Below are 26,901 nucleotides of genomic sequence, written 5' to 3' on the forward strand. Positions count from 1 at the left end.
CAGGGTCAAAGGGAAGAACACATACCGATTCACAAGGGCGCAAAGCCTTTGGTTTAGCACTACTGGGTAGGCTAAGTAGCAATGGGATGAAAGGTATTATGACTGTGCTGTGAAAGGAAAATGGACGTAGGTTTGTCTAAGATATTTGAGTGTTCCCCCCTCCTTATGTAAGCCCCTCTTGCAACATCCACAGTTCAGTACTGGAATGAGGCCATCTCTAGCTCCACTGCCTGAGTACCTCCCTTGAAGAGATCAGAGCAACTGTCTCTGATTCTGAGATTTCTGGTTGCAAGCGGCTGCAAGCATTTTGGGCTCAATAGACCAGAACAGCTCAGGTCTCACTCCAGTCTGGCAGGTAAATGAATGTTAAATGTGCTTAATTAAAATCCATATGGAATGTACAGCACCTAGCACAATTGGGGCCTCTAAGCACTAATGACATACAAATAAACATAAAGCAGGAGGTTATTTTTCCTATTATAACAATAGGTCAGTTACTAAGTTATAATGCACTGTATTAAAGTAAAGAGATGGCAGGTGGAAACAATTGGACATAATGCAAAGATAGGTCCTGATTCTCCAAAGAGCTCTTTAGGTGTGTATGGCCCACTGTGCCTGCATGAAGCCCCTTTGGCTTCAATAGGCCTCTGTGTGGGTGCCAAGGCTTCTCTGCATGGAGCTTGTTGCAGGACTGGGGCAAAAATGATTCTCTTTTAAACTCACAGGATGGGATGTGATGTGATGGGGTGGGTTTGCTGCCCCTCTTCGTCTTATTTTGAAATGAGTGGAGGATAACACTGCACAATGAAAGATTAAACCCCATTTCAAACGTTGATAAGGCTGAAGCATTATGGGATTAGCTAGAAGAGTGTCAAAATAGAAAGGAGCTGGAATAGCTACATAAATTACAACCGACAAAGTATGGCGTGGAGGCCAGGAATGCAATATTCTCCTGCAAACCTCAAACTGTTTTTAGAAACATAAAGAGCAAGAGGGATTTTTCTTGGGAATGACTGAAGCTCCTGATGTACGTGTTTTCCTCTATTGGAATAAAAGGGTTCAAATAGCACCAGTTCTTTAGATGCATACATTCAAAGCACTATGCACAGGCATTTGCTGACTCGGCTTTAAAACCTCCTTCTGAGGTAGGGAACTACAACCCCATTTTACAAACTGGGGCAATCTGGAGGAGAAGATGAAGTGAGCTTGGAGGCAGGCCTTTGGGCCTCGCAGCCCTGGCAGTGCCCGTTCAGTGTGGGGTTTGTATGCAGATTTATTTCGTATGGCTGCTGCCTTCGTGCATTTTAAACTGAAGAGAGCTCAGTGTTTTATAAAGCTGACTGCTGAATAGTGGCTCAGGGGTTATTTTAACTGAATAAAATCTAACAGGCATGTTTTGCACCTGCTGTTCCTATTCATTTGGAGTCCTGGGCGTGCAGCACTGCGTTTCATGGCGCGGCCCTTGTAAACTCCAAAATCACTTTTGAAAACGTTGGCCGTCGCCCTGGGCTGTTTTACCGGGATTGGCCTGTAGAGGGTGCCGTTCACTCACTGGAGTGCCTGTCCTCCCATTCCAGTCTACAAGGTCTGGACTTCGCATGTCATTTCTGGCTGATCTTTGTACTACACTGTGCCATCAAGGTGCCCTTTCCGATATCTCACTCCCACTGCCAGCAGCAGACTTTCAATTAAATCCAGCTCAGGTCAGCTCTGACAAGAAGCCTCCCTCGTAACTCGAGGAGGTTATCAGCCAGCATATTTCTAACATGCAACTAAAACAAAAAATAAAAATCTTTCGCTGGAAGCCAACCCTTTTAAAATTGATATTTTTTCTCCTTGGCAACTTTCTCTGCAGAGGCATTGGGCTTGGAGCGTAGCTTACGCTTGGCTTGGTGAGCCAGATTTTCGGTGCACCGAGAGGCGGTAGGAAGTACAGAACGTTAATTCTTAGCTGCTGAGTGCACAGCACTTTGTATCCAGAGTTATCCTAATTAACGAACACACGAATGTTGGAAGGGATATTAACCTTGTGCTTCAGGGCTTAAATGCCAACCTCTAACTATTAGAGAGCAGGGAGGGACCTATTACAGGGGCAGATTGTCACACGTGCTTACTATGAGGTTTCTTGCCCCTTCTTCTGAGGCATTTGGTGCTAGCCCCTGCCTGAGTCAGAATATTGGTCTCGAAGGACCTTGGCTCTGACCCAGTCTGACAGGTCGCATGTTCCCATGTACGTACTTACACTGTTAGTGATGATGGTTATTACTGTTAAGGATAGTGTGTGTGCATGGTGCTGTACAGTAGAGAGAGAACGATAAGGCCCATGTCAGAAGCTGGAGGTTTGATCTGTAGACTTGGGGTCCCTCTAACAAATTGTGCACGGAATAAAAACAAATTGGATAGTATGATTATTTGTTTTGATTTGATGTGTATAGTCAGCAACAGTCATTAACAGCATCTGGGGAATTCGGCCCATTGTCTCCCCGTGCGTTTTCCCATAGTGCAAATGCATGGGGCTCTAACTCCTTTTCCCACTCTTTTAAGCCCCTGCAGTCAGTGAAAAGGCTCCCATTGACTTCTGCAGGCTTTGGATTGTAGCCTGAAGCAGCATTGCTGTTTGTTGCTCCTGTGCTAGGGTGCACCCTCTATTGAGCTGTTTTTTAGGGGGATAAGCACCCACCGCTCCCACTGACTCGCAGTCAGGTCATTTCAAGTGCTCAGCAACTCTACAAACCAAGCCAGACGCCCCTGCACCAAGGTAAGAGGGGAAATCTCTGCATTGGTTCCTGCCTGCGCCCACTGAAGTCAATGGAAGGACTTCATTCAGTGGCCTTTGGAACAGGCCTTTCATACCTAGGAGAGGCAGTGTGGACTAGTGCACAGCACACAGGAGACCAGGGTTCTGTTCCTGACTCTGCCACTGGTTTGCTGGGTGACCTTGGGCAAGTCACATCACGTTGTGCTTCAGTTTCCCCATCTGTAAAAGGCATATAATTATACAGCCCTTCTTGGTGAAGTGCTTTGAGCTCTACTGATGAAAAGAGCTATCTAAGAACACGGCTCATGAAGAGAGAGGTGGCGTTTGTCATATCACTGACTCCGTTTGTTGCTCTCTGGGGCCAATACAGCTGCTGGCCTGCATTAGCCTTCCCACTTATCCAGTACAAGAGAAACAATTGCAGCCGTTTGAATTAATAAGCCTGCCCTGCCATGGTTCACGGTGAAGCCTCAACCCAGGAGATTGGCAAGGCTACGTGGTGTCTAAGTTTGGATCTTGGTTTTAACAGCAAAACTTTGTCAGTCAAGGTGACTTGTGGATTCTGCGCCAAACGCCCCCTGCTTTTGGGTTTTGGAAGCAGAAGGAAGGACACACATCCCGAATGTGAACAGCTGCCATGCTACGCCGCTGCCCATAATGTGAGTCCTGGTCATTGCCAAGACACCGGTTATGAATGTAGGGGAGCTTGCTAAGGATTGTTGAATTGTATCCCAGAATGAGAGGAGTTTCAACACCTTCCCCCCACAGGTGAGATACAGACACAGCATCAGTGATTACAACTCCCTGAGACCAAAGGGTCATTAGGAGCCAGTGCCAGAGCAAGCATGCTTAATGGTTCTGAAACCAGTTAGAACAGGGCGGGCCAGGTTGGGGAGAAGCCATTTTGAGAGAGGCTCTCACACACAGGAGGCTTGGAGCTGATGGGGCGAATGTCGGTCTGTGCTGTTCCCCTCACTTTAGAGGAAAACCAATTTGATATAGCTTGTAATGAAGCAAAAGAGCAGTGGAGGCTAAGTAGGGTGCAGGCTGCTTATTGTTTTAAACCCACTTTCTGATGTTTTGTTCCAGAACGTGCTTTCTCAAGAAAGCTGATAGTCAGTCTCTCTGGTCACAGGCTCCCAAAGGGGAAGAAAGGTAAATGCCTGAACCCCGTTGGATCTGCAGGATGGTAGGCAGCTGGTACATGGTGCAGCATGACCGGGCCCTGGTCTGCAATTCCACCCCCAGACAGGTAAGGGCAAGAGGCTGAAGGCCTGCTGTGGGTGCACTTGGAGAAAGCAGAAAGGGGGCAGAGATGCGACTAGCCCTGTAACCATGACAACATCCCAATGGGAAACTGAGTGGCAGCCCAAGGAATGGTGGCCTACTGAGTAAATAGGCCGTGACGAAATGATTTCAGAGTCCTGCAGCCTTTGAGGGCTCGAAGCCTTTCAGATTCATGTTTAGCCCCTTTCCCCCTCCCCCAAGGCCTGGTCTGCACACAGATTTTGTACCAATATAACTATGCTGGTTAGGGGTGCAAGTTTTTTGCCAAAATATTATTCCAGTACAACCGCTATGGACACAGTTACACTGCTAGAGAGGCACTGTATACCAGTACAGATCATTCCCCTTCCCAGACAGGAATAAGTTATACCAGTAAAAACCCTTTTCTACTACCATAACTGTGTTCACACTAGGGGTGTTGTACTGCTTGAACTGTACGGGTGTAGTTAAAGTGGTATAACTTGGGCAGGCTGACAAGCTGTAAGAAAGGATGAAATAGCACATCCCTGCAGGCAAAGTACACCCTAGCGCAGTGCGTGTCTGTCTCCCTCTACTGGCTGATCTAAGGAGGAGGATAAGAGGCTATCAAGATTAATAGAGTTTAAGGCCAGCAGGGATCAGTAGCAGCTTGCACTTTCAGTGTTGAAGATATTGATGACCTAAGTGGGGTGGATATTCTTTGTTCTATGCGGCCCCAAGCATACGGAGGACACTCAATAAATGACAAGTAGTTAAGAAGTATTCTTCACACAACACACAGCCAGTGAAAGCTCCACTAGTTAACACTAGGTAAAACAGGCCCCCCCAGTTCCCTTTTCACCAGCCATAAACAAACACATAATGATCATAATAACACTAAATTACATCATAATAATTAATAAATGATTCTGACCTGAATAAGAAGCAAAGCCTTCCCTGGCGCAGTCGCCACTGCACGTCCTGTGCAGGTTGGCCGGGCTGCTCCTCTCTGGCCGGGTGCCTGGTCGGTGTGGGGGATGTCAGGACTGCTCCTCTGCTCCAGCCGGAGTGGAGCTTGGAGCTGAGGCTGCTTCGCTCTGGCTGGCGTGGGGCTTGAGGCTGTTCCTCTGCTCTGGCTGGCATGGAGCTTGGGGGCCGGCACGGAGCTCAGGGGGCTAAATGACCTCAATATCACTGAAGCCTCATGGACCCCCTGTAATCTTTTGCACCCCTCCCACAAGGGGATCCCTCACTCCAGGCCAGGAACCGTTGACATAGAGGTATTAGAACACGCATCTGTGCAGACCGGAGAATACAGCAATCCCCTGTGGTAATGAGAAGTTGGCAGTTGATTAGTCCTGGAACCTGAGAATTCACTCCCATTTCTAAGAGGGGTTGGGGTCCAAGGATCTATGGCCACAGGGCCCAAGAGTCCCTGAGAGGTCACAGGACCTGAGAATCAATGTCCTCAACAGGCCACAGAAGCTGAGACTCCCAGGCCATGGGTCACAAGAGTCCATCTTTTTTTTTGCCAGACCTCAGGACCCCAGAACCCTCATTTCCCTGACCCAAGACCCCAAAATCCATGCCCTGTCCACAGAGAATCCACAGGACAGCCCCCATTCCATTGTACCAAATGGAAAAGTGATGCTGGAAATGAAGGGGGGGCTGAACCGCTGGTATTTCAAATGGAGGTGGGAGGGACGGTCACTTTTCACAATTGATTTGATCTGTGTATTGATGTACAGCAGCAAATTTTCTACCTGCTTGTATGGTATAAGCTGCTTCCCTAATGGACACAGATGTTCATTCATTATCAGCCAGGTAGGCTTTTAAATATTTCTAAATGCAAGTAGAAGCTGGACGCACTTTAGTTCTGACCTTAGATTATGAAGTGTAAAAATCACAACCCCAATGAGCAAGCAATTTACCCAGTAGGCACCTAATGTGGATGCAGTTATAAGTGTCTAGGTTTCAGACAATTGGGGCCGGTAGGTTACACAGCAAGTACCAGGGATGATATATGATGATGGGCATGGTGTAAGTGCCTGAAGAGAGAGACTGGACAGATGAGATTAGATGTCAGACTTTTGGGATCAGACACAACTCTGGGGTGAGTGAGTGGCATTCACTGATCCCTTTGCTGATGGCATCCACATTGCTGCCATATTTCAATTCATTTGCTCCTGTGCATCACCAGGGGAAGGGATCAGACTCTTTCACACTGATCTCAAAGCTCTGTACAAGCAAATGATGAGGAGGCAATGCAATGTAGTGGATTGAACATCGGCCTGGGACTCAGGAGACCAGGTTCTATTCCCAGTATTGACCTTGGGTAAGTCACTGCACTGCCCCCGTACCTCAGTTTCTCCACCTGTACAATGAGAATAATGATGCTTACCTCCTTTGTAAAGTGTTTTAAGATCTACAGATAAAAAGTACTGTATAAGGCATTAGTTATTATATAAGGAAACTCACAACTCCCCTAGTAGGTTGGTACAACTAGCCTGGTTCTACACGTTGGGAAATGGAGGCAGAGGGATTTTGTCCTTTGATGAAGGACACAGAGAGAGATTAAATGCCTTGCTCAGAGTCACAGAGTGAGGGAGTGGTAGAGCTAAGAACAGAGCTCAGAACTCCTGGTTCCTAGTCTCCTGCTCTAACTAGCAGGAAACCCCACCACCACCTACCATCCCTCCCAACGGTAAATAACAGATGGATTTTCAAATGCTTTGGGACCTGAGTCCCAGGCTCCATAGGCAGGGAATTATTTGAGGTGGGGAAATTGGTTTTGCAAATGAACAACAAGAATGTCATAAGCGATGAGAGGCCTGTTATGATGTTCTGAGAAAGGACCTTATGCACAGACAGCAGCCCTGGACCAACAGAATCTCATAGGCCATGAGTGTGATTTCCACTTGAGATCTTTAGACCCTTTGAGCCAAGTTCACCGTAACCAAGAGCAACTCTAATGACTTTGACATTGCACCTATTTCCAATGGCAGTGACTTTGGCCCTTCAGGTTTAAAGTGGTGACCCCCCCATTGCGGTGTGGGAAAGAGGCATTTTCAGGAATGGAGAGGAAGGGGATTTTTATGAATTTATCACTTTTTTCCACCAACAATTTAAATTTTGATGAAAAATTTTGCCAAAATTTGGAAATTCTATTGTTTTCAATTTTCTCCAGAGAATATACTGTAGGAAAAAACCTGTGAGAACAAAGCTTCATGGCTAGGAGTCCTGAAGGTGTGTGATGGCATCAGAATCTTCTTCACTGGCATCATAATCTCATTGTTCAGTAATAGTGCCAGGCTCATATTCTGTACTTTTGATCAGGATAAATCACAGTGCTTTACAAAGGAGGGCAGTATCTTTATCATCTCCATCTTGCTTATGATACACAGAGCAGTGATGTGGCTTGCCCACAGCAGCAAAACAAGGAACAAAACCCAGGTCTCCTGCCTCCCCAATCAATGCTCTATCCACTAGCCACCACTGCCTCTCCACCTTCATATAACGGTGATGAGGTCCTTATAAGTATCGGGATAGACCACTAGTGTAAAAACTCAAAGCAAAACCTGGGCTGGTACAAAGCCAATGCAGACAGGAACTGAAGGAAACGTTTGCCTCTGAAGTGAAACAGCCCCAACAAGCTAAATGGATGAAGAGGCACAAAGCAATTGGCACAGACGTTTGTCGCCACACTTGGTGCATCATCAAACATTCATTCACTCGTCACTCAGCGCTCATCATTGAACATTCATTCACTCTCGCACCGTGGAACTCTGCTGTTGCTATTAATAATAATTATGTTAATCAGAGCTGGTTATGAAACACCCTCCTGGGACTGTATATATTTATACAGCACAGGCACCAGACACGAGTGCCTGAGAGAGTCTTACAAATTACTTGTTTAATTAGTTAAATTGTAAGATCTTTGGGGAAACATCTGCTGAGTGCCCAGGACAATGAAGTCCCTGGCTGAGGCCTCCAGGTGTTACTGAAATACAAGTAATTATAAAAATATTACAGACCCATACTATATTGAGGCAGAAGACAGGCATACACTTCAACTGGTAATTATTGAGGAAGGATTTTGGTTTCTATGAAGAAGTCCCCAGATTTGCTATTTCATCAGATGACAAGAAAAAGGAATTTGTAGATCATCAAAGAAAATCCAAAGGCACTAAGAGAGCCTATGGGTGATGGAAATTGCTGGCTAGTCTCAGCTGTTATAACCTGCCCTGGGAGGACTCGGTGTTTTTGTTAGGACTTGTCTGTTTTCCTTGGAAAGGACCAATGGGAAAACTGGGTACACCTTGAGAGGTGCAGCACAGCATCTGGCCCGAAGTCAACATTTCCAAGGACAAGCACTTGGCACACCAGCTGCACAGCCCTTTGAGGAACCTGCACCACTTCGCTTGTGCAAAATGCCTTTGCAAGGTTTGAGAGTGACACAAATACAAACAGGGCAGTTTTAGTTCCCTACCTAAAACCAGCATTACTGAGCTGTGCCTGTAAAAACCCCATCTGGGCTCAAGATTTCATCGAAGAATTATCATTCTAGCTTTCCTTTCTCAAGTCTTCCCTTCCTCTGCTTCTTTCCTCCCTCACCCATCACTTCAGTCTTCTTTCCTGCGCCCACTTTTATACTGCTTAGTAAGCAAGTAGGGGACACTGCTGCCTTTTAAAACCAGGGCTGAAATAATACACAACAAAGCTAGCACTTTCAGGCTGATTGAGTGGCACAAGAGCTACCGGTCTGAACCTGGCACACTCAAGTTCTAATCCCAACTCCCTCTCTGGCCTTAACCAAGTCACTTAACCCCTCTGTGCCACAGCTTCCCCATCTGCAAAATGGGGATAGTACTAAAATCCTCACTTTGCACTTATTGCTGCTTGGGAGAAACGTATTAATTCTAATTAATATGTCGTTGCAGCTGTCTGTGAATCTTGTTCTGGTTTAGGTTTCACCTTTATGGGGAGCTGCTAGAGTCTGACATGGGCTACCCACACTATGCGAGCAGGCTAGCGTTTAGGACTCTGAAGGGACTATAACTGGGATATTCTGGCTGTAAACAGATGTGCTGGGAAGTCTACTACCAACTTTAACCCCTAAGAAACTGTCTGCTCCCCAGATGTAAGGACTGATGGTTTCCGTAAGGCTTGTGGGAGACACTAGGAAGTGCTGTACTGAGTAGGCACCTTGGAAGAAGGTGAAAGTCATGCAAATGCTTCTTATTGTGAAAGGTCTGCTCTGGAGAGATTATTTGGGGTGTCATATGTCAGGAGGGACTTGATCATGATGGTTTATCCCTGTTCATGCATTAGTGCTCCTGCTGGGACAAGAAAGTCAGGGTGATTCCTAAGTCTGGGTTTTCTTTTCCCTCGCAACCTCCTCTGGGCTGAAAGGGCGGATCTGTGTGTCTTGTCTCCCTATAATGTGGTTGATTTGAAGGTACCTCTTATAGTAGGATAGCATCATCTTGTGAGCTGAGTAGCCCAAAAGACATATTTGGGGGCCCATTGTCATTTCCCATGCCATTGTTGCTGTTTTTGTGAGCGCTCTCTGGAGACATCGTGCTGTGTGTAGCTACTAGGGTACCTTGCACTGTACAAAAATCCTGGAATAAGCCAGAAAGCTGCCGGAGGCAGTGAGCAACATTTTCAAAGTCAGATGGCTAAAGCACAGCCTTTAACGAGCAGAGGGCTGATTTCCAAAGGGGCTGAGCACCTGGCATCTCCCTGCTGGTTTCAGTGGGAGGTGGGGGTGCTCAGCACCTCTGAAAGTCCAGCCGCTGTTAGGTAGGGGTCAGAGTTTCAAAAGTGCCTCAGTGACTTCTGAGCCTAAGCCCTTTGTTCAAAAGTCATTTTGGGCCAGGTTGGTTAAAGGTATTTAGGCACCTAACTCCCATGGGATTTACACTCACACCTAAATGGGTTTTAAAAATCTTCCCCTTAGGCATTAAGAAGTTAAAGTCTCACTGGTAGTACATAGGATTTTGGCTCCTCCATGCCCAACTTTAGACATCTACATTCGAAAATGTTGGCAAATACTCTTAGCAGGAGCACAACGGGAAGGGAAGGGGCATGGCCCCCCACCCCATCTGACTCTGAGCGGAGACCCTGCAGCTCTTGTCTCCCCCTCGGACATGCCTGAGACAGCCGGGCAGGGCAGCCCTGTGACTGGGGACCCACCACCTGTACAGAAGGCAGCGGGCTGTAGCCTCCGCCAGAGTCCCAGCACTGTGGGATGGGCGGGGAGGCCCCAGCACTTCCCCAAACCTCATGCTCTAGGTGGGGCAGCAGCAAGGAGTGGGGTCACAATCTGGACCCCAAGGTATCCATGGGGAGTGGGAGTGCTAGCACATGTAGTACTGCATGGTACCTCTCTCTGCGCTCTCCAGGCTGTGCCCTTCCCTGATACTGGGGCCTGGGATCAGCAAGCCCCAGTGCTTTCCTTCCCTGGCTGGAGCCCCACAAGCCTGCCTGTGGCAGGGTCTCCCCTGAGCAAGCCCTGAGCCAAGCCGAGCCATGCTGGCCTGCAGGGCATCCGGGGATAGCACCCTACTGGGGAGGAGCTGTCTCTCTGGGGCCCCTCCTTAGGAAAATTCTAGTTGCGTCTTTGATTCTTGCCAAATTCATTAGGACATTGAGCGATCCAGGCTGGGGACTGGCTGGTGAGAAAGCTATAGGGTAGATCATTTCCCAGTAGAGCTCTGCCCAGCCTCATTGGGGAGGGAGTAGTTACTGTGAAAACTGTCTCTTAAAGTTCCCCAACAATGAGGGTTTCTGGCTCCATTCACATGGGCAGTTCACATCCCTGCCCCAGCCCAGACTCATGCGGGCCTCAGGAGAAAGGTACTTTTGCAGAAGTAGCGCCTGCTCCCATTGCAGTTAATCTTAATAAATCTCATCTAACACCTCACTACAGAGCCCCTCAGGAAATCAGCTAACCAGGAGGAAGCTGAGATCAAAGATAAGCCTCCTGATCCATTATCAGCAAATGCAATCAGACTCCCCATCTGCTATCAAAGGCCTGACAACCCAGCCACACTTAAGAATCAGTAATAAGCTAGCTGTATGCACAAGAGCCTCATTTCCTCCTTGCTGTCTCCATCTCCCCCTTGAATCAGGACACAGTGTTTTCTCGGGTTATTGGCCTTGCAGAGAAGTCTGTGCCTCTTCCCCTTTGAAGGAGCCAGTAGGCCTGGTGGGCTGAGAAACACGTACACAAAACTCGGATGAAAAACAAGCACCAGGTGGTTTATGTACCCACGTACGATGTAGTGCCGTACACTCTAGTACACAGAAGGGTGAGTAAGAGATGCCCTTGGCCAGGAGTAGCTTTGTGTGCCATCTGCGGAAGAAGGAGGCAGATGTAGACTGCTTACATTACATTTTATTTATATCAGTTCTGCTGCTGCTGGATGGGGAGAGCAGGATTTTATGAGCTGATTTGCAAACAGGTTCTGAACACAGCATCCTTCCACTTTAACCCTTAAAGTCCAGTTGCTTTTCACACACAAAAGCAGAGATTTGCAGCTCATGCTGGCACTACAGTCACTGTGCATCCTTATTAATTTCATTACTGTAGCCCATCGGGCCACCAATCAGGGCTACAGGTCCCCTTGTGCTAGGTGCTGTACATGAATGTAGTAAGGGACAGAGCCAACTCTGAAGAGTTTGCAATCTGAGTAGACAAGAGACACAGAGCAAGTTTTGCTAACCTCATTTTACAGATAGGGAAAATGAGGCGCAGAAGGTTCAGTGACTTGCTCAAGGCTATGCAGGAAGTCAGTGACAGAGCTGGGACTTGAATACAGGTCCTGGAGGCTTAGTCCACTGCTTTAGCCACAAGACCGGCCTTCCTGTCAATCAGTTCCCATGCAAATGGTGAGGTGCTCATCATCTGAGAGATTTTACTTCAGCCTAGGACTGGAAGGTGGTATAAACTGGCAGTGTGTGACAGATTCTCCCAGCAGGATGAAAAGAAACTACAGCTCCCAGTCTTGGCCATAGATTCCGGTGTGTGGCCAGTCCCTAATGCCTGAGGCCATCTATGCTGGCCTGGCACGCACTCCCACCACCGTTAGCATCCGTGAAATGGAACTGGTGGTAGTAACGGGGAGGTTTTAGGGACAAAAAGCTTGAGTAGGCCCAGTTTAAGTGACCTCCTCACAGCCACACAAAGAATTGGTGGCAAATCAAGAAACAGAATCCAGCGTTCCTAGCTCACGGTGTCCTGCTGTGACCTTTAGCCATAGGAACCTAAGTCCTGGTGTGAGCACTTGGCTTGGAAGTGGAATTAAAGTGCTGACAAAGGAAGCAGACTGGTGTTTATCTGACTACTAGCGTAACCCTTGGGGTTCTTCAAAACGAGGAGGTTAGCGCTGCTCTTTCAGCTGCAGAGCGGGTCTGAATGCAGCATTGTAGTTCAGATTAACACAAGGCACAGCTCTCAGTTCCACTTCAGCTGGTGTGGTTTGGTGTTTCTGAATTTAACCCATGAATTCCTACACTGAGGAACTGCTGTCACCCTCTCTTAGAATTCAAATGCCTCTCGTACATCCCCTCACTCTGACAGGGGCACTTCTAGATCTTACCACTTGGGTTTCCTACAGCCAAACTCACCCCCCTACCCAGTTTTTATTTAGGGTAGGGATGGGTCTCAGGTGTTTTATTCTGTATCGATTCTTACGTGGTGCTCACCACTGTAGTATCTGAACACCTTCCAGGCCTGCATTAAGCAATGTGACTAATATCTGTCATCCGTTTGTTCCTGAGGAGAAGTACGTGCAGGGGGGTGTTTTGTTTGGGAATTATTTTCCTGTCAGCTACCATGGGTCCTGAGCCCACCTCACAGGGATGCCCAACAAGAGCCTGACACGCTGCACCACCCCTCTGAGGAGGGAACTGCTGCTAATGCTCCGCTACCAGAGCTGCACCCGCTGACTCAGGGCCAGGTGACCAGCAGCAACCTGCTAGTCAGACGTCACCAAGAACAAAGTTTCCCGTCCCTACCCCACCCTGTCTGAGCAACTAGTTGTTAGGCCTGTTGCTTTCCAGACCCTAAGACCAAATCCCTGGCTCCTCTCCTAGTTTCTACTCCTTGTCCCTGCTCCCACCACACCTTGTTCCTAGTTCCTGTTGCCCTGCCCTGAGCCCCACTGCTGCCTCCATCTTTGACTGTGGGCATGACTTCTGACTCCAGCTTAGTCCTTAGCATGGCTTCCCTGGCCTTCTCTGACCCTGGCTTTGATGTGATTTCTGACATGACCGACTCCACCCCCTCGCTCTGACCACTAGGTCAGACAGCCCTGTTACAGGCCCTGACGTTGCACATATACATACACACTATCTCTATGTTCATTAGGCCGTGGCTGGTCTTGCCTAATGGTCAGGGTGGGAGGCGGGGCCTAGTGGTTGGAGCAGAGGTGACCAGGCCCCAAATCAGGAGCCGAGTGACCAAGTCCAGGGAAAGAGGTGGAGCTGAGGGCCAGGAATCAGGAGCTGAGGGTCAGAGCTGTGATCAGAAGAGGAGTACCAAGTCCAGGGAGTGAGATGGCACCAAGAACCAGGAGCTAAGGGACAGAGCCAGTGCATCAGCTGAAGCAGAAGCAGAAACCAGGAGTGAGTGGGAGCCAGGAGCAGGGGGCAGGAGCGAGGTCCAGGAGGTGCGAGCGGGCACTGGATTCAGGACCAGAAAAACAGCTGTCTGAATGGAAGGATATGGAAGGAGCCACCAAGGACCCAGGCCTGCTGCGTGGGGTTTAAGCATGTGCCTGCTGGAGTCTTCAGCCGGTCAGGGTCATTAGCTGACTCGGCTGAGGGCAGTGAGCTGGGTCTGGGTTCAGCCGCAGAGCCCTGGCAGAAGGGGGAGGTCTACGAAATGTGCCTCGCACCTGGAGCGGAGCTAGTGAGACCGGCCCTTAGTTGCGGGGGGAGTTCATGCCCCAGTCTCAGCCCATCCCCCAGGAAAGTGCTATCTCCTGCGCAGACAAATTCTAGAAAGTTCCACGTATTCTAGAAAGTTCCACTGAGCCTGAGGCGTGAAGGGGTTGACCAAGGTCTTCATCCCAGAGCTTTGGCTGGTCCGGGAGGTACCCTGGGCCCAGGCCATTGGACGCCCTGAAGGACTGAGGCCCGGATTAGATATTCAATGGTAAGCCAGTGTGTAAAGGGGAGATGCAAAATGCGGATTTACAGTCAAATCAAAATTGGAATGTTGCCACATTTTGGGGGTGTTGGGATCGGGGGAGGGGGGGCACATCTGCCGTCCGAAGCAGGAAGACGCTGCTGCCTGGTGCACCGTAGAACTGCACTTCATCCACTGAACGGGTCCGATTTTTGAGCGAGCTCAGCTACCAACGGCTCCCTTCGAGAACGACCGAACCCGCTGCGTGCTGAGCGCTTGTGAAAATCCGGCCATTGCGCTGAGGTGCCTAAAATCGAGCGAGCTCTTTGGGAACTCTGGTCCCACCTGGGGGAGCTGGGAACTGGAAAGCCGGGTTGTACTCATGCCCTGGGCTACTCCTGTAGGGAGAGCCTGCCAGCAACCACACTTAATGGCGGGGAGATGCAGAACGCCCTGTGCGCCCATCACCGCCGTGAGGTGAGATCGCACCAGAGGTGGCTGAGTTTTGTCACTGAGGGAGGAGAAATGAGTTCAGGGAGATGACCCCCCCTCCCTTGCTCCTCCCCAGTGTTTGCGGGATTTGGGCCAAAGTGTTCAGTGAAGATGTCAGGAGGGATGAAGTCCAAAAAGACCCTGTGTCACATCAGAGCTCTCTGAGTCTCCTTGTGGTGTGACATGAGCTGGAGCAGAAGGACACATTTGTGAATAGAACTGGAACCATCGATTCTGTTCGGTGTTAACAAAAGAGCTGATTACATGAAGCTGTACGTTTACATGTGTGTGTGCAATGGAGCTAGGCCGATTGACGGCAGCTGAGCAGCTGGCTCTGTATTTTTAACTATATTATACTGGGTAGCCGTGGACATTTGTAAGTTCTGTTGTAGAATAATAGGCTAGTACTGTAGAGCCAGACTGACTTCAAGGGAGATCCCTTGATTGATAGCAGCAGAGGACCTAGCTCCTCTCTACAGGAAATAGATCCTTGAACAGGAAATGCGCCTGCTCAGTCTCCTGGTTATTTCTTATTTTGATCTGTGCCTACAGTTTTGCCCACTGCAGCGGTCCGAGTGAAGGCAGGGTGAATGGGGAGGCGGGCTGGGCAGAGAGCGGGTGATGCAGCCTCTCCCGTGGGAGGGGGTGAACTGGGCAGAAGTTTCTTCCAATAAACAAAATCAAGACGTCAGAGCGGCGTCTGAAGTCCTTCCGTTAGCTTCAGAAGAGCCATCTCAGCAAAGCCTGCTTGTCCCACCCCACCTCTGTGCCTCAGACCTGACCAGGAGGGTCCATTTTGGGAGAGGGAACATTCCCTCTCCACAACCCACCTAATCTCTGCCCCCTTTGGTGAGCTTGCCAACCAGTGCCCGCTAGTGCCGCGTGTGACAGTGGCCTCTGGGAGGCAGGCACCAGTCCGCTAGGAACCATGGGCTGGGACTCACCAACCCATTTCACAGTGACCAATTAACAGACCCATCTTGAGGACACCATTCTTGGAAATCTCCTTCAGAGTGTTTGAGAGCGAGAGCTGTGTCTGACTGCCCCACCTGTGGGCATCCCTCTGGGCTCTTATACGACTCGCATCCAGGGCCCAAGCATAATGTTTTCAGGCCCAGTAGAAACTTGTCACACGGGCCCCCCTCCCACACACATACCACAATCCCTCATCCCACACATATGATCTCATGAGCCATGACAATTTTTTTCCTCATCGTAGTGGGAGTTGCAGCCTGGGCCGGGCCACCCAGGGCCTCCACGCCCCAGTAAAGTGTACTCTTTCCCCCCCATGTAGGGGCCCTGCTCGCATCACTATAGCGGCTGAGCACCACGGTCGTTAACACTGATCCTCACAATAGCCTGGTGATGGCAGGAAGTCGAATACCCAATTTACAGCTGGGGAGCTAAGGCTCAGAGAGACCAAGGGACTTGCTCAAGGTCAACTGGAGAGTCTGTGATACAGCAGGGAACAGAATCCACCTCTCCCAAGCCCCACCATTTCCTTGGCCACTGGACCAGCCTTTCTCTAGGAGCCTCGCAGGGCTATTCAGGCAGGCTCCCCTTTCCACTGGAAAAGGCCTTAATGAATCACCAGGTGGGTTCAGCCCCACAGCACTGCTTTATGAGCTGCCAGCGTCCAGTGGCGCAGTGGAGGATGAGGAGGGGTTAACCCGAAAAGCCCGTCGCCGTGTGTGAAATGGTCCCTTTGCTGCTCTGGAGAAAAAAAATACTGCTGCCAGCAGTCCTCGCTTTCTTGGAAAGAGTGTCATTGCAAAGCAGTTGCTCCTGCTCACTACGCCCCACTCCTGCCCTTCCCCATGGGAATCCTTGGCTCTGTCCTTGGGCTTCTCTTCCATTGATTTCCCTGCAAGGTTTGGAGTGGAGAGATTCTGTAGTCCCACAGACACAGACTGCCAGACAACAGGTAATTCTGAATGCTGACGGTCCTGGCAGGCGGATCAGCTGGGACTTTTAGCCTCCCCAGGCTGTAGTTTCAGCCCCATCAAGGATCTGCCCCTTGGATACCTCCACTTTCCCCCTCAAGCCCCTCATCCTTAACCTTTTTTCTGCTGGCCTTTTCACTCAGAGCCCCAGTCTGAGTTCTAAGGGAAATCAGGACCAGGCTGGTACATTTGGCAGCAGAAGCTGGCAAGCAGTTATGGAACCAACCTGGGTTTAATTCTTGTTGGCTCTTAACCCTAGGCTAACTTGGAAATGGTTCATTCACAGATCTGCTCCTGACTTGCTGTCTGACTCTAGGCAAATCTGCTAACTGCTCTATGCGTCCAGTTTCTCCTTTTTAGGGGTACGTCTTCAGGGCAGTCAACTCAGGTGATCAGCACCCGGGCCTGAGCCCAGGCAGGATGTAGTCAGTCTGTCACAGAAATCACCACTGGGCAGGAGTGGGGTTGGGGGCATCGACTGACTTAACTCTGCAGTTAAAACCCCTAACGCAGAGAGGAAAGACTGTCTTGGAAGGGGATTCAGGAAATCTGGTTTCAATTTTTGGCTCTGCTACCAAGTGCCCGTGTGACCTTGGTTGAGTCATTGAATCTCCCTCTGCCTCATCTGTAAAATAAGACTAGTAATCCTGGCTTCATCTTGTCTGTTTCCAGTGTAGGCTCTTCAGGGCAAGGACTGTCTCTGTGCAGTGTCCAGCGACTTGGAGCTCAATCTTGGTAGTACAGATAATCTGTAACCTCCCCACCTTGGTAGAGAGGAGAGACATGCTCCGATGAAGGGCGCTATGTAAGTGCAGTTATTACCCCCCAGTGGATGTTCCAAAGCTGACACCAACCGCAGTTCGTTTATTTTTATTTCTAAAACAAAGAGGTTCCTCTGCAAAGCTCTAGGCGTCCTGCCAGCGTTGAATGATCACATACAAAGCCATATAGCACTCTAGCCAACTTCACCTGGACAGCTGCTAATAAAATAAACCAGGGCCCTGATCCTGCAATGGGATCTGTGCTTTCTTAGCCTGCAAGGTCTGCAGAGCAGGGACCATCCTTCTGGAGCGTTGGGAAAGCAGCCTAGCAGGGAGGGTGCTAGCTTCAATGGATTGGGTCAGATTGTGATAGGTTCAATCCCACAGGGCTTGATCCAATGCTCACAGCAGTCAACGGAAGTCTTTCCAATAGCTGCCAGGGACATTGGGGGAGATGCATGGAGTAGTATCATGCTCTGCAATTAGTCCTCTTAGCTTCCTGGCCTAAGGTACTACTCAACACCAGGATATCGCAGTCAGGCCCTTCACCTCGCTCTTATATAGCACTTTTCATCCATAGATTTCAAAGTGCTTTATAGGTAAGCATCATTCTCCCCATTTTACAGAAGGGGAAACGGAGGCAAAGATCAGTGATGGTCACACAGCAGGCCAAGGGCTGAACCAGGAATAGAAGTCAGGTCTCCTAAACCCCAGTCCAGTGTTCTAGCCACTAGGCCCCATAGTAATCTGCACATCTGGGGTAAAGGGTTTGGCCTAAAATGACTATGCAGGACTGGGGCCCCATGCCTCATTCCAACTCAGATCTCACCCCATTCGCACTACATTCAGGATGCTAGATTTGCCATTCAGAACAACATTTGAGCACTGATAATTGAGCACAGAATAAAGTGGCTGTATAATTAGTAAACATTTAGCATGCTTGTAAATAGGTTTTAAATTACATTAAAAGGACTGTCAAGGTGGGGTTTTTTTGTTTTTTTTTTTACAAGTTTTAATAGGATGTGCTCCCCTGCCCCCCTCCTCACAGTTGGATGCAACCCTTTTGGTTTGATTGGCAGCTTGACAAGAGCCAGCATCCTGGAGAAAGGAAAAAAGCTCATTTCTAAGTTTGAAGTCCGTTCCTCTTTCCTATGTATTTTCCTCTTCATTGCCACTGTGTTCCCTGCTTGCTTGGGCTCCAGATCAGCAAAGCACTTAAGCATACACTTAAATGCCCTTGCAGTCAGAGAGGGCGCTGGCCCGGTGGTTAGGAGACATGGCTTCAATTCCATGGCCCTGCCACAGATTTCCTGTGTGACCGTGGCTAAGTCATTTAGTTTCTCTGCCCCTCCGTGTAAAACTGGATACTAGAAAAGATGGGCGATTTTTTTCAGCAAATAATAAGTGCACTAAAAATGCATTTTGGGGGAGCTAAAAGTAACACCCTGAAAAACAAACATTTGGGACATGTCAAAACATTTTGTTCAGAAGAAATCAAATTGAAGTGTTCTGATTTGACATTTCACTTAGAAAATGTTGATTTGATTCGACACGAACAGAATGTTTTTGTTTTTCCTTTCCTCAAGAAAATCCTCAAAAATGTCAGTTTCAGTTTGAAAAAAAAATGGTTCTTTTCTGGATATTTTTGGTTCAGCCACCACACCAAAAGATCAATGATTTGCTCAGCTCTAGATGCTAATGCATCCCTACCTCACCGGGGTGAGGAGTATAAAGAGTGTGAGGAGCTCAGATAATACTGTGATGGTGGCCAGACAAATACCTTAAAAAAATAAACTACTCACATGCTTAAAGTTAAACACATGCGTAAGTGCTTGGCTGGATCTGGGTCTTTGTGCAGGTCTGTTCTGTGCGAGGCAGGGCAGCAGGTATTTGCATGGGAGAATAAACTTAAGAATTACAAAAGCTAGCACGGAATTTTCCCTAGTTTTTCTGGGGATGGTTTTTCTACTTTGACCCTGTTTATACCATGGACTTGATTCTGCTTTTCAGGAGTGCCACTGAAATCAATGGAGTCAAACCACTATCTCTCCTGTGTGAAGTGTGGATAGGGCAATAGCCTGAGTTAGGACTCCAGGGGCCATGTGTATCTATTCCTAGCTCTGCCACTGATCTGCGGTGTGACCTTGGTCAAGTCACTTCACTCCTGATTCTTCTCCCACCCATTTAGGGTTGCCATCTCTGAGATGCAGAAAAAACAGACACTGCCCACTCCCACCAGCCTGACCTTCCTTTTCCCCTCACAGGCACCTCCCCCTCCAGCTTAACCCTCCCTGGCCCATGAACCCCTACACTCATCCCCTCCCAGGAGCCTCAGCCCAAGAGGGAGCCCCACTACCATCCTCTCCCAGGAGCCCCTGCCTCCCCTACCGCAGTCTTCTCTCCTTTCCTCTCCTGATTGGCGAGCCTCAGGTCTATCCACCCTGCTTTCTGATGGCGCCAATCAGGGTAGGAGCCTCAGTTGCCACCGTTCCGTCATGCGGAGGGCCCAGCATGCAGAGGGAGACCCCAGTCCCGCGCAAGCAGCGCTCCCAGCCATGCGACCAGCGCCCCATAGTTAGAAGATTGTTGTGTGTCTGCCAGTGTTGCCATGCATGTGTGCAGCTTACAAGTGGAAACTCACCCCCCCAAACAATAACAACAGCAACAAAAAACCCAACCCACCCCCAGCACACTGAAACCAGCAATACAGTAGAAAAACCAGCTCTGCAACAACCCTACACTCATTGCCTGGACCACAAGGAAAACTGATTGCAAAGGCAGAAATAAGTATCTTTATGGATCGGTGATTAGATGGCAGTGAAAATAACAAAGCATGGACCTTCTCAATGAGTGTGTGGGCAAATATCGCAAAAATCTGAACAACCCCAGCCTTCCATGCTGTACTTTCTTGCCTCAGTAGCACCAGATCAGTTTGTCTCGCTTTGGACAGTATCTGTGGCAGAGAGCTGCTTAGCAGTGGATGCTGCTAACCCACCGAGGCATCTTTTCTGGAGTAGTGAAACTCCAGCAACCTGCACAGGAATAAACCACCTTTCAGCACATAGCAGCAGCAAACAGGAAAACCAGATGTGCCTCACCATCGATGATCAGGGCTGGCCAGAACTTGGCATTTCCATTCCGTGCGAAATCCCGACATTTTGAAATTTCCTTTTGTCCCAAACGGGAATGAAAAGACAAAACCTCCTCCCAAAATTGTTAGGCAATATCGAAACAACCTTCCTCTGTTTCAACTTTATTGTTTTGATTATCATATTATAGAAGGCAAAATGAAGCACTTCGACCTTATTAAAATCAAACATTTTGATAATCTTTTGCCAAAAATGTTAACAGAATTGATACATTGCTGTGAAACATTTTGATTTAGTTGAACCACCATTTGCAGACAGAAAGCTGTTCTGTTAGAAAATTTTAAACCGGGGCTACAGACTATGCGCTATGATAGTCAATGCTGCTGAGAGCTAGAGACCCGCAGTGTCAGGGTCAGTCCCAGAGCAGGCCTTTCCTGAGTAGACAGAGCTGGATTTTAAGGGCCACACCCTGAGAGCTGCTGAGCTTCTGTGGCAGTTGCCCATGTACATCTCTGGATTACAGCCCTAAGTGAAGGGTGCCCTCTTGGGGTGACACAATTCCAGCAAACAGCTGGGGACTTGTTTGGGAGCTGGGAGAAGGGAGACTGAAGCCAGCGCCCCAGGGAGGTGGCATTCACAGGTGCCAATTAACGATGGCCAGGGCAGAATCTCTGTCCCTGTTGTCCTGTTAGAAGGGCAACTGGAAAGCTGAGAGAAACAAATAAGGAAATGCCAGAAAGGACATCGTTCATTGTCATACCCTAGGACAGCAGTGTCACAAAACGTGTAGTTACTCTGAGTCCCACCCCACCGACTGTCATCTGTGAAGTGCCACGTGCAAATTCTTTACTTATAAACTAAATGCAGTAACATCCCATATAGTTATAAACCACAAGCTAGAAGAGCCTGGAACCATATAAACCCCATGCTATATTAACCCATGGCAGGCTGGCTGATTGATTTATCTGTTTAATCTCTGGCTTCTCTTTGGCGGCTCCTGTTACAGGAGTGCTCTGAAAAAGAGAGGAGATGTCTGTATTTATGTGAATAGTTAGTAGGTAAAGTGCCAGTAGATGGCGCTCAAGAACACGCAGCCTTGTTCCTGGGGTTGGTTTTGTTGTTACCCTGCCCTGCAAATGGATTTTTGGGTGCAGCTCTTGTTAACACCCAAAGACATGAGACTCCAGACGCTATCAGCTGCATTCCACGGCTACGTCTATGTCTACATTACCAGTGCGGGGTGCGATTCTCCTGCTCGTGCACACATACTCACGCTAGCTTGATGGAGCCACGGTAGCACGGGTGGTGGCCGCAGAAGCATGGCTGAGCCGTGCTGAGTACCTGGGGGTATGCGCTCAGCGGGATCCAGCTGTGCCTCCGCTACACCCGTCTGCGCTACCACGGCTGCTCTGCTATGTATACTCACAGTAGCTCAATGGGAGCTTAGCGTGAGCACGTGTACATAAACGGGAAACTACTTCCCTAGCTCAAAGTGTAGACGTAGCCTATAATAATTATCCTACAAGTGTATCCCACGCATGGGGCAGTCACTCAGTGTGGCTCTTTGTCTTCCTCAGGTGGTTAGATTATGTAGCAGTTTATGAGTGGATATAGTTCTTTAGTTCAAGGAAAGGTGGCCCAGGCCCTGAGGTCCCAGGTTCACTCCCCATAGGTGACTCAGCTGGGGGTGTTACACAGCAATAAACTCTGTGTGAAATCTGGATCCCATTTAAGTCAATGACGAAGCTTCTACTGACTTCAATGGGGTGAGGATTTCACCGCAAGCCATTATAAATCACAGGTGTTATAACAAGCTGTACACCACACAAACCACACGCTATACTTCATAACCTGAACCCTCATAAACCAGAGACTATAACGATCCATATCCTTACAACTCAAACCATCTGTAATAACACATTATCTTCACAAGTCATGGCTGCTCTGATGACCCATCTCCATGTAAACAACATGAGGTGACCTGTTTCTGGATAAATCCAAAGCTATTAACTCACCTCTGGGTAGACAACATGCTCCCAAAATGTGGCTACAAGCCATTTCCTGATCAATGCCATGCTATGGTAACCTTGTCTGGTTGACCCTTATTGACAGCAGGATGTTATTTACTTCTCCCCTCCTCTTTGTAGGACTCCGCTGCCATCGGCACATGTGCAGATGGTTTGTAAATGATAGATGAGGTGCTGGGAACGTTGTCCATACACATCAGCACTGCTTGTCTTTGTCCTCCTTAGCCGGTGGCGTCTCAGGAGCTCAGGTTTCCGGCCTTCCTTCTGAGGAAGGCTCTGTAATTGAAATGTCTGAAACATGCTGCAGGCAGAGATGGCCTGGCTCAGTTGAATTTTTCCCAGTGTTTGTTAAAAAACAAAGAGTGATCCGGGGAAGGAGGGGGAGTCAGGGTCTGGTGGAAAGAAAATTTGATGGAGTCATGTCCCTCCAGCCTTGTCTGTGCATGCAGCTGTGCTTTGCTACCCTTAGTGTAGACATGCGGCACTGGTGTAAATTGTGATTGCATCGGTTTACCCTGGTGGAATGCCCTCCCTGCCCCTTTGCCATTAACAGAGCCACACCAACTGGAGGGACTGGAACGAAGGCTCTGCCTATGCTACAAGTGCTTTTCAGTTGTGATGCTCTCTTCCGACTCGGTTACAAAAAACACAGCGGTTCTGTGCCTCTGCACCTGTTTTTCCCCCACAACACAGCCATGTCTCAAATGTGTGTGCAGATTCACACCTGCCTCACTGTATTTGTATCAGTGCATTCTGGGAGAATCTAGGCAGCTGGCCCACAATGCCTCAGGAGGTGATAGAGCGCCCAGAGAACATGCACACGAGCGCTGCCTCCAAGAAGATGGGACAGTGCATGCTGAGATGTCCCACTGTGCAGACAACTGTGAGGAAGGAGAGCTGGCACAGCTGGTTGCATCGGCCTGGGAGTCCTCTCTGAAAAAGTCTTTCCACCATACGTGACACTCACAGTTCAAACAGCCCTTTTACCATCAAACTCCCACTTCCCTAAAAAACCCTATCCCAGAGTTTGATGAGCCACAGACTCCAGGAAGTCACTTAGATACGACTATGATGAGTGTGAAAGGCACTTAGATACGACTATGATGAGCTTCAGTGTAAAACTCTAAGAGATTGATTCCATCCAATCTGTAAAAAAACCCAAGCTATGATCTGCTTACAGTAAAACCACCCTTTGCCAACCTAGGCAGACCTCAACTCAGCAAAGTGCGTAAGTATCTGCTTAACACGAAGCACAACTTCGGGCCCACTGAAGTCACGTGCTTCAAGCAGACTTGATTGAAAATATTTCCCAGTAAATTTTGAAATTTCGGAATTCGTGTTTGGTCCCAATCAGAAGAAGACCGAACGTTGCCAACACGTTCCACAAAACAAATTCCATTTAGAAAATTCTTTTTTTTTTTTTTTTTTTAAACTTTTGTGGGAAATTTCATCAGAATTGCTATGATTTCAGGAAAGAAATCGCTTTAGTCAAAACGGCATTTTCCAATGGAAAACTGTTTCAACAAAAACGTTCTGACCAGTTCTAGCTTCAAATTAAGCACATGCTTGAGTGCTTTGCTGAATAGAGATGGACTTAAGGGCGTGTTTAAAGTTAATGATTTGCCAAACTGGGGCCATGGTTAGGTGACACGGTTCCTAACAAGGTATTTATTAGCCACGTGGTGTGCAGACACAACCACATGTAGAGCCAATCTTGCCACTAGCCAGTTACCAACTTGGCTAAAGGTTTTAGTGTGGGCAGGGCTGTATTGGGTATATTCAAAGCCTCTTTCCTGGCATCAATGCAAGAGGATCTTCCCACCCCATCTCTTCATAACAGTAGCAGGGCTGGAAAGGGCAGTCTCCTGGAAGGAGATGGCAGGGTAGTGGTCGTGTCTCCCTGCTGCCTCCCACACATCCTATGTTGAGAAAGCCACCAGTCATCTCAGACACAAGTCCTCCTGCCCCCTCAGCAAGGAAACAGATCAAAGGCAAATCTGCCCGTGAGAGAGAAATGTTCCTCTCTGCTCTTTCATGTTGTGACCTTTATTGGAGGTCCTTCTATCACATTTTAAAAGCCACCCGCCCACATTTATCCCTTGGTAGGTTGAGTCCTTTGCATCAAGGGGAAAAGCCTTCATGCATGTTAGTGCTGCTACTAACCTGAAGTAGCTGGGGCGGGGGCAGGAGGGCCATGTAATCAATCCCCACACCATCCTAACATAAACATGGCTGCATTTCATTAGCCTTTATTATCCCGTGAGGAACATTTTGACTTCACAGTCTTGAGCATGGTTCACTGGTTTCACATTACCCATGTAGCTCCAAAGGAAAATGCTCACTGTCTCAGCCCATCAGATCATAAGGGACTACTTTCTCTTTCATCTCCCCACTGTCTTTGAGACATTCAATCACTCCCTCCTCCTCCATAAACTCTTCCACAGCTTGCTCTTTGGATTCTCCTCCTGTCTTACTGGCTGCCCCTTCACCATTTCCTTTAGCAGCTTTCTTCTGGCCTCTCCCACTTTTCCTGATCTCTGCCCAGAGAAAGCATACAAGGAGAAAAGAAAGGGTCTGAGAACAAAGTCCTTTGATCCAATGGTTTCAGCTCTCACCTCTGTGTCTTGCCTAACGTCATCACCCTGGGTCTGCCTAAATCCTGTCCTAGATTCAGCAGTCATGGAAGAGACAACTAAGCATATTCCAAAGGCATCTGAGAACTTTGGACCTGGATTTGGGAACTGAGTGTCCCTCTGGCTGGGGGATGTTTGTCCATATCCAGCCTTTTGGTTTGGGTCCATCTCTAGTCGCTACAATAAACCCTTGCCCTGAGGATCCACTATATATAAAAAGTCATTTTCACTGCCATGGCCATTCACTGCATGGCACAAAAGGCTGGGGAGTGGGATGGTCTCTGTCTTCCAGAAGAGAGATGTCAAGGTGGAAGATGAATGCAGAGGGACCAGCACTCATCTTCACATGTCTTCTAAAGGGAAATAATAACACCACCCCCTTGCCAGTTACTGCAGCTCTGTTTCCAAGGAGACGGAGGTTCATGCTGAGAGCACACAGTAGATGAGCATCCTTCTCAATCGCACTTGAAAAGGAAATACCCGCTCTAAAAGCACTGAAGATTGCACATTTCAACATCAAAAAAGACGCTCCAAGAGCCCCCCTGTGTGCCCCTTCCCTGGAGTGAGACAGTGACCCCGGCCCAGCTTCTAGGTTTCATGGATGTTGCCATACGCCTCAATCCCAGAACCACAGGAAAGCAGAAAAAAACGAGGGGACCTGAGCAGCTTCAGAGCTGGGAACGGACACAGCCCTGATGGCCTTGCTCTAGTGCTGTTTCTGCAGTCAGGCCAGGTCTACGCTGCAGACTTCGGCCGGCACAGCTGTGTCTGTCCGGGCGTGAGGAGATGTGATCCCTGTGCTGGCTGCGCTTTTACAGAATAGCTTGTTTTACTTATGTGGTAAGAACCCCTCTCCTGGTACAAAGGGCAGCTTTGCTGGAATAACTGCATCCACACCAGGAGTGCTTTGCTGGGATTCCTATGTGGGTAAAGTGCATCTGGCGTAGACATGGCTTACGACAAACGCCCTCCTTTCTGAAGGCAGCTAACAAATGCGCAGTAGACACCCTGGCCCCTGTGCTTCCAACCTACTGCAGCAGGAGCCCAATGGTAGTTTGAAGCCCTCTTTGCCCCCATCTCCACTCCTGCCCTCACCTCAGCAAGGGGGCAATTGAGAATCAAACCTGGGAGTCAGGGTTCCTGCGCTCTATTCCCAGCTCTGCACTGACTTTCAGCATGACAGTGGGCAAATCACGCCACTGCTCCGTGCCTCAGTTTCCTCAGTCTGTAAAATGGGGATAAGAATCCTCCTCTAGCTCCCAGGGGACGTGAGGCTTAGTTAGACAGTGTCAGTGAAGTATGCTGAGATCAGTGGATGTAAGGTGCTATATAAGGCTGTGTATTATTATGATTATTCAGCCGTGTGTGTGTGTGTTTTCGAGCAGCTAAGCCGGGGCACTGCTCTCCTGTGGGAAAACAAGTGTGTGGTGGGAGAATTGACACACTGATTCCCACCCATCAGCACCTTATGGGGACACGCACATGTGCTCAGCCTCCTGGCATATGAGGGGCTGGCCCTGTGGCTGTCTGCATAGAGCTCTAGGTCATTTCTCCCATTCTGATGAAAGCCAGTTCCTAGGGCAGGGGGACCAGAGCAGATATTAACTGAACCGAGGCACTTTTTGCATGGGAACCTCGTGCTCCAGCTCTTTGCTATGCTCCGCATGCTACAAATGCACTGGAACCTGTGTCTTCAAGAGGGAAAATGAGGCAGGCAGTGAAAGAACTAGAGCATGTGGCTGACCCCATCCCTTTAGGGGGTGTGTGGAACCTGTGCACTCGCCACCCGTGTGCCTGGATTTTCAGAGGGCCTAA

At 48.7% G+C, this 26,901-nt stretch overlaps 1 long non-coding RNA gene across 1 annotated transcript; it reads left to right on the forward strand.

Annotated features, from left to right (window-relative positions):
• Positions 1-3,913: 3,913 nt before the first annotated feature.
• LOC137152891 (uncharacterized) lies at positions 3,914-17,390 on the forward strand. Its single transcript, XR_010919641.1, has 2 exons — positions 3,914-4,010; positions 17,249-17,390. It is a non-coding gene; the product is annotated as an uncharacterized lncRNA (long non-coding RNA).
• Positions 17,391-26,901: the final 9,511 nt, after the last annotated feature.

This window comes from Emydura macquarii, unplaced genomic scaffold (assembly GCF_026122565.2).
Source record: "Emydura macquarii macquarii isolate MOO-44397 ecotype Brisbane River unplaced genomic scaffold, CSIRO-AGI_Emac_v2 contig_1230, whole genome shotgun sequence".
NCBI lineage: Eukaryota > Metazoa > Chordata > Testudines > Chelidae > Emydura > Emydura macquarii.